Source organism: Schistocerca nitens, chromosome 8, assembly GCF_023898315.1.
Source record: "Schistocerca nitens isolate TAMUIC-IGC-003100 chromosome 8, iqSchNite1.1, whole genome shotgun sequence".
Taxonomy (NCBI): domain Eukaryota; kingdom Metazoa; phylum Arthropoda; class Insecta; order Orthoptera; family Acrididae; genus Schistocerca; species Schistocerca nitens.
Genome location: NC_064621.1, coordinates 623,006,477 through 623,021,363, shown reverse-complemented (window position 1 = coordinate 623,021,363; position 14,887 = coordinate 623,006,477). Strand labels below are relative to the sequence as shown.

At 43.1% G+C, this 14,887-nt stretch overlaps 1 protein-coding gene across 3 annotated transcripts in view; it reads left to right on the top strand.

Moving 5' to 3' along the window:
* The window catches only part of LOC126199189 (uncharacterized), a 200,766-nt gene that overhangs the window by 147,929 nt on the left and 37,950 nt on the right, over positions 1–14,887 (top strand). The window lies entirely within an intron of this gene.

Here is a 14,887-nt window from a genome sequence, read left to right as displayed (position 1 = left end):
CATTGTTTTGAGTGGGGTGGTCAGTGAGAAAAAGTTTTGTAAAGATTTGAAATTATGTATAAGGTTTGTTGCAAGTCAGTAAGTGATCTCATTCTCAGGTAATGGATGAATACACTCTGGGTATTTGTATGTCATGGGGTACACTTATTTTTAACCCACCCCCCTCCCCTTTGGATAGATAGATGGTTTTTACCCCCACAATGATTCTTTCCAGACTGTAAGTGAGATGTGTACCAAGTTCGGTTGAAATCGGTCCTGTGGTTTAGGAGATTATGTGGAACATACACACATACATACATACAGTTGTGTGATATGTATGGATACCATCCAGAAAGTAATAGTATGTCAGTCATAAAAAGAAAATTATCAAAAAAACTTAATGTGCCACCATCCTCATCTCCAGGGCAACTCAAAATCAGCAAATGTGAGGAAATTAGATGACATTCTGCTCATTATAGTACCCTTGAAGGAAATGACAAAATTATTTAGTTGATAATAAGACTCATAGAAAAGTGGATTGTATCGTAAACTGCCATATCATTGTGCAAGTTGATCTCTTGTAGTTTAGTGCTTGCATTATGAAGATAAACGGATGGGTGGTTAGAGTATGAAACAACACATAGCTCTCAAGGCAGTCTGCTATTCAGTCACAGTTCATTACAACCACAAAAAAGATAATGCAATGTCCTGGGTGAATAGAAATAGTGGGAAGACTTAAGGTAACCATTCAGTTGTTGACCAGTCAACACCCGGCACTTAAATAAGACTGAAAACATTTCTGAGCTATTGGACAGTGTTTCTCTTCAGAGCTGCCACTGCTCAGTGCCTCGACTATACAGTGAATAGTCACCTTTACAATCACAAAAGAGTCATATATGTAAATGAACTGGTGGATAGCACCAGATGAGGATGTGTGCTAACAATGCTGATGTATGTAAAGAAGTCACATTGTCAGCTAACAATTGACTGTGTACATAAACGAGTGCAACATATTGCATGTAAAAGGCAGTAAGACTGATTACTGTTCAAGATTCATTGAGAAAAAAACTGTAAGAAGATATGTTTCATGTACAAAGGCAGCGCCTTACAAGCCTCTCATTTCACATACACTTCACCAATTACCCATTAGAGTAGAACATATAAGATTTTCTGTTATGTATGGATGTAGGAAGCTCAACATTGCAGATATTAGTGCACAGCAGAATTAATAAAGGAAAGCTGCACATTTTGTTCCAAGTTTGTTTAGCCTACAGAGGAAGCAAACACATAAAACAAATTAGTTCATTCTTAAACATGAGTGGTTCTCAATATTACGGTACGTTTTTGCTGCAATTGGGTCATGCTCAGTGCTCAGATACATAGGCGGGATATTCCATATGTTGATTATAAAAGCATCAAAAGAAGGATAGAAGAATATACCAGGTGATTTATCTTCAGTTGGAATCCTGGCAGCATCACTGTGTTTGATGGCAGTGGTCCCTGAGGATAAAGAGGGCATCAAATTCTGACAACAGTTTCTCCATTCAACTATCTCTGCTCCTTCAAATATGTTTCACTTTCACAAGTAATGCAGTTATATTGGCGCTTTGCTTATGAATGAAATATAAACTTGATCTGTCTACATCATCATCATCTAGCATATCTAAATTGGCAACTAATGACTCTGGTGACAAACTTACGTAACTGGCGCTGAAATTATCCACAATGACATGGAACACTTATTCACCACTTTTTGCTGTATGCGTACAACACTTCTGCATACAAAATGTCACCCCTTTATCTATCTTATTATTCTCTTCCAAACAGTACAATGAAAAATCCAGGATGGAATAATGACAATCCACCATGGATCCATGCTCATTCTATCTGTGCCAATACAAAAAGTTACCTTATCCCTAGCCAGAACCCAGACCCACATACTCTCTCTGCATTATTGCCTGGCTCTCGGAATAACACCGAATGGCCTTACCGTCAGATCACCCACCTCCAGCTGGAACCCCTCCTTCCACAGTGACCTTCACCCATTCAGATTCTGCCTGTCCATAGCCCTCACCAACATAGTCTTGCAAAATGATGTAAATCAGGCCCATAGCCCGTACCTCCTTATAACTCATACTCTCCGTGTGGCCGATTACTGTGCCCCTGCTGAGAGAATCTCTGCTGTCGCGGACCAACATCTTTAGCCTGTTGTCCATAAACTACCCGCCTATCGCCAGTTTTCCACAGTTCCTTTCCCTTTACCACATGGTACCTCATCGCTGTTGACGCCACTTCCCTCTACACTAACATCCCTAATGCCCTTGGCCTTGCTGCAGTTTAATACTACCTTTCCCAGTATTGACTCATTCCAAACCTACAACCTCCTTACTGGTCACCATGACCAATTCTATCCTCCCCCACAATTCATTCACCTTTGAATCCATAGTACAGCAATAGGAACACATATGGCACCATTCTATGCCAACCTGTTTGTGGGCCACCTAGAAGATTCCTTCCTCACCACCCAGCATCCCAAACCCCTCACCTGGTTCAGATTCATTGTGATATCTTTGCGATCTGGACCACAGGTGAGTACATCCTATTTGCATTCCTGCAGAACCTCAACACATCATCTTCCATTTGCTTCGCCTGGTTTTCCTCAACCCAGTCAGCCACCTTTCTTGATGTTGACCCCCACCTCAAAAATAGCTACATCAGTACCTCCGCCTAAATCAAACCTACCAACCACCAGCAAGACCTCCACTTTGAGAGCTACCACCCACCCATCCATCCCAAGAATCCCTTCCATACAGCATACCCACTCGTGGATGTCAGATTTGTGCTGATGAGCAGCCCCTCTCCAAATATACCACATGTCTCAGTGAGGCATTCACCAACTGAAATTACTCTCCCAACCTTGTACAGAAACAGATCTCCTGCGCCTTGTCTCTCCGGTGACTTACCATCTCTCACATTCCCACAGACTGGCCAAAAAAGAGCATTTCCTTCATTACTCAATACCATTCAGGACTAGAGCAACAGAATTACATTCTCAGCCAGGGTTTCGACTACCACTTGCCACGGCCTGAAATGAGTAATATCCTACCACAGTGGCATTCAGTGGTTCACTGAAACTACACGATATCCTTGTCTATCCCTACTCCAACCCTACTCCCAATCTGTTGCCTCATGGCTCATATCCCTGTAACAGATTTAGATGTAAGACCTGTCCCATACATCTTTTCACCACAACCACCACCACAACCACCACCACCACCACCACCACCACCTACTCCAGTCCAGTCACAAGCATCACCTATGCCATCAATGGCAGGGTTACCTTTGATAGCAGTCATGTGCTCTACGAACTATGCTGCAACCACTGTGCTACATTCTATGTGGGCATGACAAGCAAGAAGATGTCTGTCTGCATGAATGGCCACTGACAAACATTGGCCAAGAGAGAGCTGGACCACCCAGTTGCTGAACATGCTACCCAACACAACATGTTTCACTTCAGTGACTGCTTCAGAACCTGTGCCATCTGGATCCTTCCTACCAACACTAGCTTTTCTGAACTGTGCAGGTGGGAATCCTCCCTGCAGTATATCCTATGTTCCTGTAACCCTACTAGCCGCAACATTTGCTAGTGCCTGTCCTTCACCCGCCTATCCCCTTCACTGCCTCCATTCCAGCACCACACAGCCTTCTATTCCACCAATGCCCGTACTAGTCTCTCCCTTTTTTCCGTCCTCTATGTTTCTCCTTCTTCCCCCCCCCCCTCCCCCCCCACACACACTCACTTCTCGACTGCACCTAGTAGCCCTACCCTGCTCCACCATACCCCCATGAATGCTCCTACAGTCAGCACTACACCCTCCTCACCCGTACCCTGCTATGCCTCACCCTCCCCAGCCCAGCCTCCTCTTTACCCCCACCACACAGATTTTTTTTCCCATCAGCCGCAGTTGCTTGTGTGGCCAGAGACAGCAGTTTTTTCCCTGTGTGTGTGTGTGTGTGTGTGTGTGTGTGTGTTTGTTTGCTGTGGTAGAAGACCTTTTGGTCGAAAGCTCCATGTATAGCAGTGTTTTGTGTTTTTGTGTTCCCATCTGTGACTCAGCATCTCCTGTATATGGTGATTAATAATATGTTGACAGGTACTTCTGTTGCCACGTACCTCCAAAGTAATTTCCCTGTTCCTTGCACCACTGTATCACTATATGTGACTTTGCATTTGTTAATTGGTGTGTCTTTCATGACAGATGAACCTTGTGACAGTGTATCATTGGCAACAGCTTCTCTCAGTTGTAACAGTGCCATACCTTGTGTTGCCAAAAATCAAATTTTGTCAGATTCATACAGGAAATCTAACCCTAGGACCATGCTGGGCAAAACTTCATACTTTCCCAGAATTTTTTTGCTCCAACCTGAAAACTCAGTAGCATTGAATGTGGTGGCCATACATCATCACCTCATAAACTATATAGCAGTAGGTTTAACCACCTCTTCTCCAAGAAGTCTGGACTTCCCTTAGAGGTGTGTGCCCCTGAGTTTTAAAAATAATCTGTGCTCTGTACACTCTGTTATACGAATTAAGCAACACTCTGCATCTGCATATGGCTTCATAGCATGGAAACTTACTGGAAACAACGTGCAGCAGAACGAAGATGTGAAGAAGAAAGTTCTCAGCAATGTTTAGAACATCACATACATGAATTGACAAGTGTGCTGAGGTTTATGCCTACAAACTACTACTTTTGCACTGCCCTTTTCGAAATTAAGAAGATATTTTACATAGCGACGGTGGTGCACTTTTTAGGAGGGTTTAGGAAGCACTGAATTCAGAAAAAGATTCTTTGAAGTCAACATTGGATGCAGACGTAGAATATCTTGAGAACAGGTGTTGGGAGCTATTGAATGGTCTTGAAGTTCTTACTGTATTGTGAGACGAAGATTGTGACTTCAGGTCTGAAACAGGTGAAGTTACAACTGCTGCAGAGTGAATGTAGACTTAGATTGCAATTTCCAGCTGGTTTTAGACCCCTAGTTGAACACACAGTTATGTGCAGTGCACTCACAATCGAGCAGAGAAAAGTCTATTACAATCTTGTCAAATATCAAATCAATACGGACATCAATAATGCAGACATTCCAGCTCTATGTTTATTCATTTATGGAGGTGCAAGGACTGGTAAAAGCTTGATGCTCAGAGTGATGCACAAATTGATACAAATTGTGTACAGGAAGACTAGATGGTGTTCTTGTCACTGCACCAAGTAGTGTTGCAGCTAAGAACATAAATGGAATGACTTGCCATTGTGCTTTTAGCATTTGAAATGACTATAAATGTCAAATCACTTGTGTACCATTGCTTGGTGAATGACTAGAGAAAGAAGTTGCTAAATTCGGTGTTGAATATAGACTCATGATTGATGAATGCTCAGTGGTTTCACACAAAAAATTAGCTGTAATTGAGAGGCAACTCGGATGTGCCAAATGATGGCCAAGATTGTGGAGTTGGTGATTTAAACATTGTTCTCATTGGAGACCTGATTCAGTTGCAACATGTTGTCAGCTCATAGCTTTTCAAGCAGCCAAAGTCCTATGAGCATATTTTTAAACTGTGGCACCTCTTCAGTTTTATGGAATTCTGTTGAAGTATGTTACACCAAGATAATGTCTCATTGAATGGCTTAATCGACTTTGTAAAGGCAACTCAACTCTACTTTCGATGACATGCCTGTCCTCTACAGCAGAGTTATATCTGAATTATTTACGAATAAAGGAGATGACTCACTGAAAAGCAGAAGTGCTGTGTTGTCAATAGGTATACAAACAGAAGGTACAGAGTCTTGCTAGCTTTTGAAATGAACTTCCTTTTTCAAGCTTGTAGGAAAAACATACACACAAACACACATACACTCAATCACATGCACACACCTGTCTCCCTACATCGTGCTAAATCAGTTGGCAGTCAACTGAGCACAGTGTATCATCAAGCTTCTTCCTTATTAGTATGTTCAGGAAAGGAAGACAGCCACATTCTCCTTCATTTCCATCAGGAAAGCAATGATTTGATGGATGCTGTTAAGGTGGTCCAGAAACCTATTGAGTGTTTGTCTGCCACACTCTTGTACCACAAAAGTATCATTGACATAGCAGAAAAAGTGCTCGAGTTTCAGGTGAGTCTTTTGAAAGACCATCACCTCAGTGTGTCCCATGTAGAGATTTATGACAATATTCAGAGATTTGCAACTCCTGGAGCCATTTCATAGGCTTGTTCATAACACTCTCTATTGTACAAGAAGTAGGTGGTTGCCACTTCAACAGGTTCAACAAGAAGTTTGAACTGCAGCCAATCAGTGGCAATCTACTATATGTAGCATGTCTGCCTGTTGCATGGAACAAAGTGCTACAGTAAACTGTGGCAGAGAGGAGAAAAAATAACTGTATAGTGATAATAGCGGCAGTTCTGTTCCCTTCCCATTCCCATGATTACTGACAGCACGAAGAACTGAGTCCCTGCTGGTCGTTATTAATCAGCTTCTTGTCAAAACCAGCACGGCTGTCTATTGAAGAGTAACTACTGATAGTATTTAGAGTCTATTAGACTGACAAAATTTGTCTGTTCCCTGTGTTGGCTGTTACTGTTATGGAAATAAGCAACAACCAATACAGGAATTTTTTTTGCTTTCAACAACATTTCCTTTTCCATGGTGTGTAATTTAAATGCTCTGCAAAGTGCACGCGTGTCACGAGGCTTGCAACCAGCAAGCAAGCACAGATACAACAGATGACGAGCTTCCCGATGTGAGAATGCATTCTGTAGGCTACCTAGACCTCTGAAGCTTCCTAATCGGCAATGCATATTACTATGCCATATCTTATACAACAAGTATTCAAAATTTAATTATCACATTAAAAAAAGATACAGATAGCTTTACCATACATGCAACCACAGTACAGTGAGAAGATATCTCTGGAGAGGCCAACAAACCCTTCATTCCTGAAGACTGGCAGCAGCAGCAGTCATGTCATGAGCAACGGTCTGGATGATTGACTCATCTTGCCTTCCAATATGGCCTTGCTGTGTTGGTACTGAGAATGGCTGAAAACAAGGGAGAGACACAGCCATTATTTTTTCCTGAGGGTTTCCTCTTGGGTAAAATATTCCAAGGGTAAAAGAGTGCCCATTAGGATCTCCTTGCTGGGACTACTTTGGAGGATGTGATCATCGTGACTGGTGTTCTGAGAGGGTTGAAGTGTTGAACGTTAGATTCTTTAATTGGGTAGATAAGTTAGATAACTTAAAAAGGGAAATGGATGTATTGAAGTTAGACTTAGTGGGAAATAGAAAAGTGTGATCGTAGGAAGAACAGGACTTCCAGTCAGACTAGTACAGGGTGATCAACACTAAATCAAACAGTGGTAATTCAGGAGTAGACCTTATAATGAGTAAGAGAACATAAATGTTGGTGAGGTGCTGTGAACAGCACAGCAAACGTTATTGTAACCAAGATAAAGACATGAGGCCAACACCCACCACAGTAATAACAGTTTGTGCATAATAGCTTTGCAGATTGAAAGAAAGTACAGGGAGCCCCAGAAATGTTGTAACAAATTTCAAAGGGTTGTAGAAGATGTCTCGAGGAACAGATCAAAGGTAGGAACCTGTGTCTGGAAATGTTATCCAATGATACTTCATACCATCGACGTTATAGGCACTGGCACCTACCACAAGGCCACCATTTGGCAGCAGATGTGACTGTGTGCATTGACGGATTGTAGATGGAACATATGGAAATGTTGTTTTTTATTTAGTGATCGTGACTGATTGGCGCAACCACCAGTGAAAAAGATGAAGGTAGCTGCCACAGAGACAGACCTTGTCTCCTATGAATGTTGCCATGTTGCCTTGGTGGATGACTGTCTTAGGCACAGGTGTTGCTCTGTAGTTTATTTCTCTCCTCTATCCTGGAGAACATTGGAGATTTTAGAGGGTTCCAGGAGAAAAATAAACTGCAGATAGAAACCCTTATCTGAAACCATCATCCACTGAGGAAATAGGCATCAGATTCATAAAAAACAAGGTTTTTCTATACAGCAGCTAGCTCTGTCTTCAACACTGGAAATTGTGGCAATCAGGCATGATCAATGAATAACAAAGAAGATTGCAAAAATATAGTGTAATTGCATAGATAAAAAAAGATCTACTCACCAAGTGGTGGCAGGAGAACACACACCTATAAAGATTAAGGAAATTTGCAAGCTTTCAGAGCCAGTGGCTCCTTCTTCTGGCAGAAGGGTTGAAGAGGAAGGAGGAGGGATGAAGGAAAAGGACAGGTGAGGTTTAGAAAATGGGGAGATTTTGGAAAAGTTGCCCAGAAGCCCAGGGCAGGGAAGACTCACAGGACAGGATGAGAAGGAAAGACTGATTGTAGTGGACTGCACAGGACTACATTTGAAAATGTGAAAGCTTAGATGTGGAACATAGGGTAGTAAGTAACACAGAGAATACTGGCAAAACATTGTGCAGGATGTTAATAAGAGCAGAAAGTCAAGTGCATTGTGTGTAATAGAGCTGGGAGGGGGAATAGTCAGATCAGAAAACTAAAAGGGAGGGAAGAAAGAAATAGTTACTGCAAAGGGAACCTCCCCATCGCACCCCCCTCAGATTTAGTTATAAGTTGGCACAGTGGATAGGCCTTGGAAAAACTGCACAGATCAGTCGAGAAAACAGGAAGAAGTTGTGTGGAAGTATGAAAAAATAAGCAAAATATACAAACTGAGTAGTCCATGCGGAAGATATACAACATCAAGGATAGTTGAGCTCAGCAGCGCCGTGGACCTGTGGTTAGCGTGAGCAGCTGTGGAACAAGAGGTCCTTGGTTCAAGTCCTCCCTCGTGTGAAAATTTTAATTTCTTTATTTTCGCAAAGTTATGATCTGTCCGTTCGTTGATTGACATCTCAGTTCATTGCAATAAGGTTAGTGTCTGTGTTTTGCGACCACAGCGCAAAACCGTGCGATTAATAGACGAAAGGACGTGCCTCTCCAATGGGAACCGGAAACATTTGATCACTAGGTCATAAGTCAACCGATTCCTCCACAGGAAAACATGTCTGATATATTCTATACGACACTGGTGACAGCACGTGCGTCACATGACAGGAATATGTTGTCGACCCACCTAACTTGTACACTTGGCGAATGGGTAAAAAGATTCTTCTACCTTGCCCGATTTAGGTTTTCTTGTGGATGTGGTAATCACTCCCAAAAAGTGATGAAAACGTAAGAGTTTGTCACAGACTGAAAATAAAAAATTACAGTTTTCACAAGTCTTGAACCAAGGACCTCTCGTTCCACAGCTGCTCACGCTAACCACCGGACCACGGTGCTCCTGACCCCCCACTCCCTTGATGTTGCCTATCTTGCACATGGACTACTCAATTTGTATATTTTGTTTATTTTTTCATAGTTCCACACAACTTCTTCCTGTTTTCTCGATTGATGTGTGTTCAGTTTTTCAAGCCTATCCACTGTGCCAGCTTATAACTAAATCTGAGGGGGGTGTGATGGGGAGGTTCCCTTGTGAGAAGAAATGCTGCATCTGGAGACATACATTTGCCTCAAATGCCAAGGGTATATGCAAGGGAATGTTTGACATAGAAAGGATGGCAACTATCAGAATGTAAATACTGTTGTTTGTTTAACATGAACAGAAATGTGCAGCTAACCCTCAGTGAGGATGAAGTCAACATCAAGGAAAGTAGCATGGTATTTGGAATAGGTCCATGTGAAATTCAATTGGGAGTGTGTATTTAGGGATTCCAAAAATTTTAACAGGTCAGCTTCACCATTAGTCCTAGATCGACTGAAATCCATGCCCATCCCACATCTTGCTTGTCTACACTGATGCTACCTCCCTCCATACTAACATCCCCCATGTAGATGGTCTGTCGGCTGCTGAACATTGCCTCAACCAGTACCCATCTGATTCCATGCCTGTAACATCCTTTCTGCTTACTTTAATCAACTTTATTCCTTACCAACATTTGCTTGAGGTAATGTTCAGCAGCAGACCAAACTTATACACTCCTGGAAATTGAAATAAGAACACTGTGAATTCATTGTCCCAGGAAGGGGAAACTTTAGTGACACATTCCTGGGGTCAGATACATCACTTGATCACACTGACAGAACCACAGGCACATAGACACAGGCAACAGAGCATGCACAATGTCGGCACTAGTACAGTGTATATCCACCTTTCGCAGCAATGCAGGCTGCTATTCTCCCATGGAGACGATCGTAGAGATGCTGGATGTAGTCCTGTGGAACGGCTTGCCATGCCATTTCCACCTGGTGCCTCAGTTGGACCAGCGTTCGTGCTGGACGTGCAGACCGCGTGAGACGACGCTTCATCCAGTCCCAAACATGCTCAATGGGGGACAGATCCGGAGATCTTGCTGGCCAGGGTAGTTGACTTACACCTTCTAGAGCACGTTGGGTGGCACGGGATACATGTGGACGTGCATTGTCCTGTTGGAACAGCAAGTTCCCTTGCCGGTCTAGGAATGGTAGAACGATGGGTTCGATGACGGTTTGGATGTACCGTGCACTATTCAGTGTCCCCTCGACGATCACCAGTGGTGTACGGCCAGTGTAGGAGATCGCTCCCCACACCATGATGCCGGGTGTTGGCCCTGTGTGCCTCGGTCGTATGCAGTCCTGATTGTGGCGCTCACCTGCACGGCGCCAAACACGCATACGACCATCATTGGCACCAAGGCAGAAGGGACTCTCATCGCTGAAGACGACACGTCTCCATTCGTCCCTCCATTCACGACTGTCGCGACACCACTGGAGGCGGGCTGCACGATGTTGGGGCGTGAGCGGAAGACGGCCTAACGGTGTGCGGGACCGTAGCCCAGCTTCATGGAGACGGTTGCGAATGGTCCTCGCCGATACCCCAGGAGCAACAGTGTCCCTAATTTGCTGGGAAGTGGCGGTGCGGTCCCCTACGGCACTGCGTAGGATCCTACGGTCTTGGCGTGCATCCGTGCGTCGCTGCGGTCCGGTCCCAGGTCGACGGGCACGTGCACCTTCCGCCGACCACTGGCGACAACATCGATGTACTGTGGAGACCTCACGCCCCACGTGTTGAGCAATTCGGCGGTACGTCCACCCGGCCTCCCGCATGCCCACTATACGCCCTCGCTCAAAGTCCGTCAACTGCACATACGGTTCACGTCCACGCTGTCGCGGCATGCTACCAGTGTTAAAGACTGCGATGGAGCTCCGTATGCCACGGCAAACTGGCTGACACTGACGGCGGCGGTGCACAAATGCTGCGCAGCTAGCGCCATTCGACGGCCAACACCGCGGTTCCTGGTGTGTCCGCTGTGCCGTGCGTGTGATCATTGCTTGTACAGCCCTCTCGCAGTGTCTGGAGCAAGTATGGTGGGTCTGACACACCGGTGTCAATGTGTTCTTTTTTCCATTTCCAGGAGTGTATATAAGGGATGTAGGTATAGAGAGCCCCTGGTATCAATGGTGACAAGCAAGGTGTGTGATGGGAATGGAATGGATACGTGCCAGATGATCTAGGACTCACGGCGAGGCTGACCTTAAGTTTTTTGTAATCTCTAAATACACTCTCCCAGTTATATTTCACATGGTCCTGCTCTGAATCCCATGCCACATTCCTTGATGTTGACCTTATCCTCACCTAGGGACAGTTACACACTTACGTTCACATGAAACCCACCAACTGTTGAATCCTGCCTAGCTGTCAAAGATGTTGAATCCTGCCTAGCTGTCAAAGATGGGGCATCTAGGAATCCTGCTTCTCGGATTGCTAGACAACAGTTCAAGCAAATCATATTAATGAGTTTTATTATGAAAAGTACATGACAATACTTAACATTGTGTTAAATAGAGGTGTCACAAGCAAAGGGCACAGACAAAATAAACAATGCTCTTTAGTACAAACAATTCTTAAGTCACGGGTCTCGAAGTGCCTAATCTTGATGCTGCTGTAGAAGTGTGCCACGACCATTCAGCTTGGTGCTTATGTCCTCTTCCTGTAGAAGCCGCTGCCATTGTGTTTTCGTCCTGGAGAGGGGTCGGTCAGCGCACAATTGGCTGACGTCTACTTCACAGCCCTATCTGCTCTCTCATTTTCGACTGGCGTGCTATGCCGGTGCTTGACTTTAGGCCATAACACTAACAAACTACAGTATTTACATTTTGACAGTTCTCCACTCTTTGAATGTCAGACATTCCCTCCCATACAGCCTTGGCATTTGAGGCAAACACATTTGTTCAGGTGTAGACACTTTAAAGCAATTTACCACCATTTGCACCTGAGCCTTCACTGGACATAATTTCCACATCAATCTAGTTCAAAAGCAGGTTTTCCGGACCATCACATCCAATCCTGGCACTATTTATCCCTCAAAAAAACAGCTTTGGGGTACACCTCATGTGACTCAGTATTATCCTGGTCTTGAATGAGTTAATCAGATACTTTGAGAAGGCTAGGACTTCCTAAACTCATGCCCTGAAATGATATAAATCCTACTCGACGTTTTGCCCACCACACCCTTTCATTGCCTTCCCAATCTTAGCAATAAGTATTCTGGTCAGATCCTACACTCCCTCTGCACACATTTCTGTACACTATGGTCTCTACCCTTGTGACTGTCCCTGTAGTAAGATTTGCCTTGTGCACCTTCCTATCACCACCCATACCAGTGCTATAACTGATAAAACATATACTATCAAAGGGAGAGCTGCCTGTAAAATCAAACATGTCATATACCAGCTGTTAAGTAAACACTGTTCGGCCTTTCACATTGATATGACTAGAACCAAGTCATCAGTGAGGATGAATGGACTTTTAGATACGGGGTGTACACTGCCAACGCAAAATATCCTGTTGCAAAGCATGCTCTACAACCTCGGTGCCTATTTCATCACGTGTTCCATTTGGTTCTCCCCCAGCCATTAGCTTGTCCGAACTCCACAGGTGAGAATTGGTGCTACAACATGCCCTCGGTTCGCGCCACCCACTTGGCCTTAATTTATGTTAGATTTGTTGCTCTCGGCATTACTTCCTTTCTTCCTCCCTTTTAGTTTTCTGTATTTTTTATTTTCTGGCCTGTCTGATTCCCCCTACCTCTACCACATACAATGCACTTAGCTTTCCACTCTTATTAAATGTTGTACAATGTTTTGTCAGTAACCTCTGCCTGTGTAGCAGTTCCACCTGCTTTTATTTCTTCATTTGTTGTCCTCGGTGTCGACGTACTGGCTCAAAAATGGGGTGTGGAAGTTAGACACGGACTACTTTAAGTGATGTAGCTGACAGATGCACAGTTGCATTTCACTGTCTTTTACTGTCACTGTTCACAACCCCCCCCCCCCCCCCCCCCATATACACATTTATATGGCCAGTGCGCTACTGTTTAACTTTTCATAAGCCTCATTAATAGTTAGCAGGTGAACCTCCACATACTGCTACAGTAGTTTTCTGTTGAACATCTATGACGAGTAAAACATAATCACATAGTTCACAGTCCATCAAATAAATTGAACAGACACTGTCATTGCTTTAACACATGGCCTATTGGTGTAACACATATTTCCTATTAATTTTATGCATTGTCATCATTCTAACCAACACAGGCTCTTTGCCTGAAACTCGGCCGTGGACTGACTGTCACGTGACCAAAAATCGGACCCTTACATATCTTCACAATAGTAGGTACTGAAACTACACATTGTTCAAAGTTAAATTTACAGAAATTACAATTAAAACTTAACTCATTAAATTAACTGAATACAACAAAACATTGATTCCTTTTAACAGTTTCTTCTACTGCAAGAGTTAGGCCGAATTATTTATTAAGGCATGAAATTAACAAATATAGTTATGCAAACAATACTTTTGATAAAACTGTTAATTACTTTGGAATTAATTGAGGTATGGCTTTGCTAATAGAGCAAAATAGATCCTTTAAGAATACTATAATTTTGTCTTCCATATGTTTGTAATTAGTACAGAATTTATATTTGTTTATATGTCAACAATAGAATTTAAGTTACGAAACGATTACTGATTTCGCTCTATAATGAAAGATACTAACTAGTAATAGTCAAAATAAATTAGAAAATCAATTACATATATAAATCTAAGCATAAAATTCGATCTGGTGTTATATTCTTTAAAACTGAGAGCCAACATTTCTCTTTTATGAAAATGCAGATTATATTCATGTATGTTACTGGTAATTGGTTAAAAGTGAAAAAACGAATTTAAGTAGGCAGAGGGCAAAACGAGAGGGGAGTTAAAAATATCCCAGCCTGCTTCGTCACACCTGGTTAGCAGATTTGTTATCTATCCAGTTATTTTATATTTTCAAAACTTGAAGATTGATTATTTTCATTGAAACAACAAGGGAAAAAGTTTTGCCTATGGTCCATCAGCATATGAAGTCTTTTTTGCTGCTGGATGTGTGGCCTTAGAGTGGCGGGTGCCAGTCCCCATAACTTTGACGCTCTGTTGCACCATTCGATGATGTTTCCGGATATGGGTTCCTGTTTTTGATGTACATTTCTCAAGAAATCTCCTACAACCCCTTGAAGTCTGTTGCAACACTTCTGGTGCACTCTTATATAGAAGGGAATGCAGACATAAAAAAATAAGAGAGAGAGAGAGAGAGAGCAAAATGGCAAAGCAGGAATGGGCAGAAAGCAATTTGAAGGCTATAGAAGCCTGCATAACTAGGGGAAAGATAGGTGCTGCATATAGGAAAACTAAAGAGACCTTTGGCGAAAAGAGAAGCAGCAATATGAATATCAGAATCTCAAAAGGCAAGCCAGAACTAATCAAAGAAGGTAAA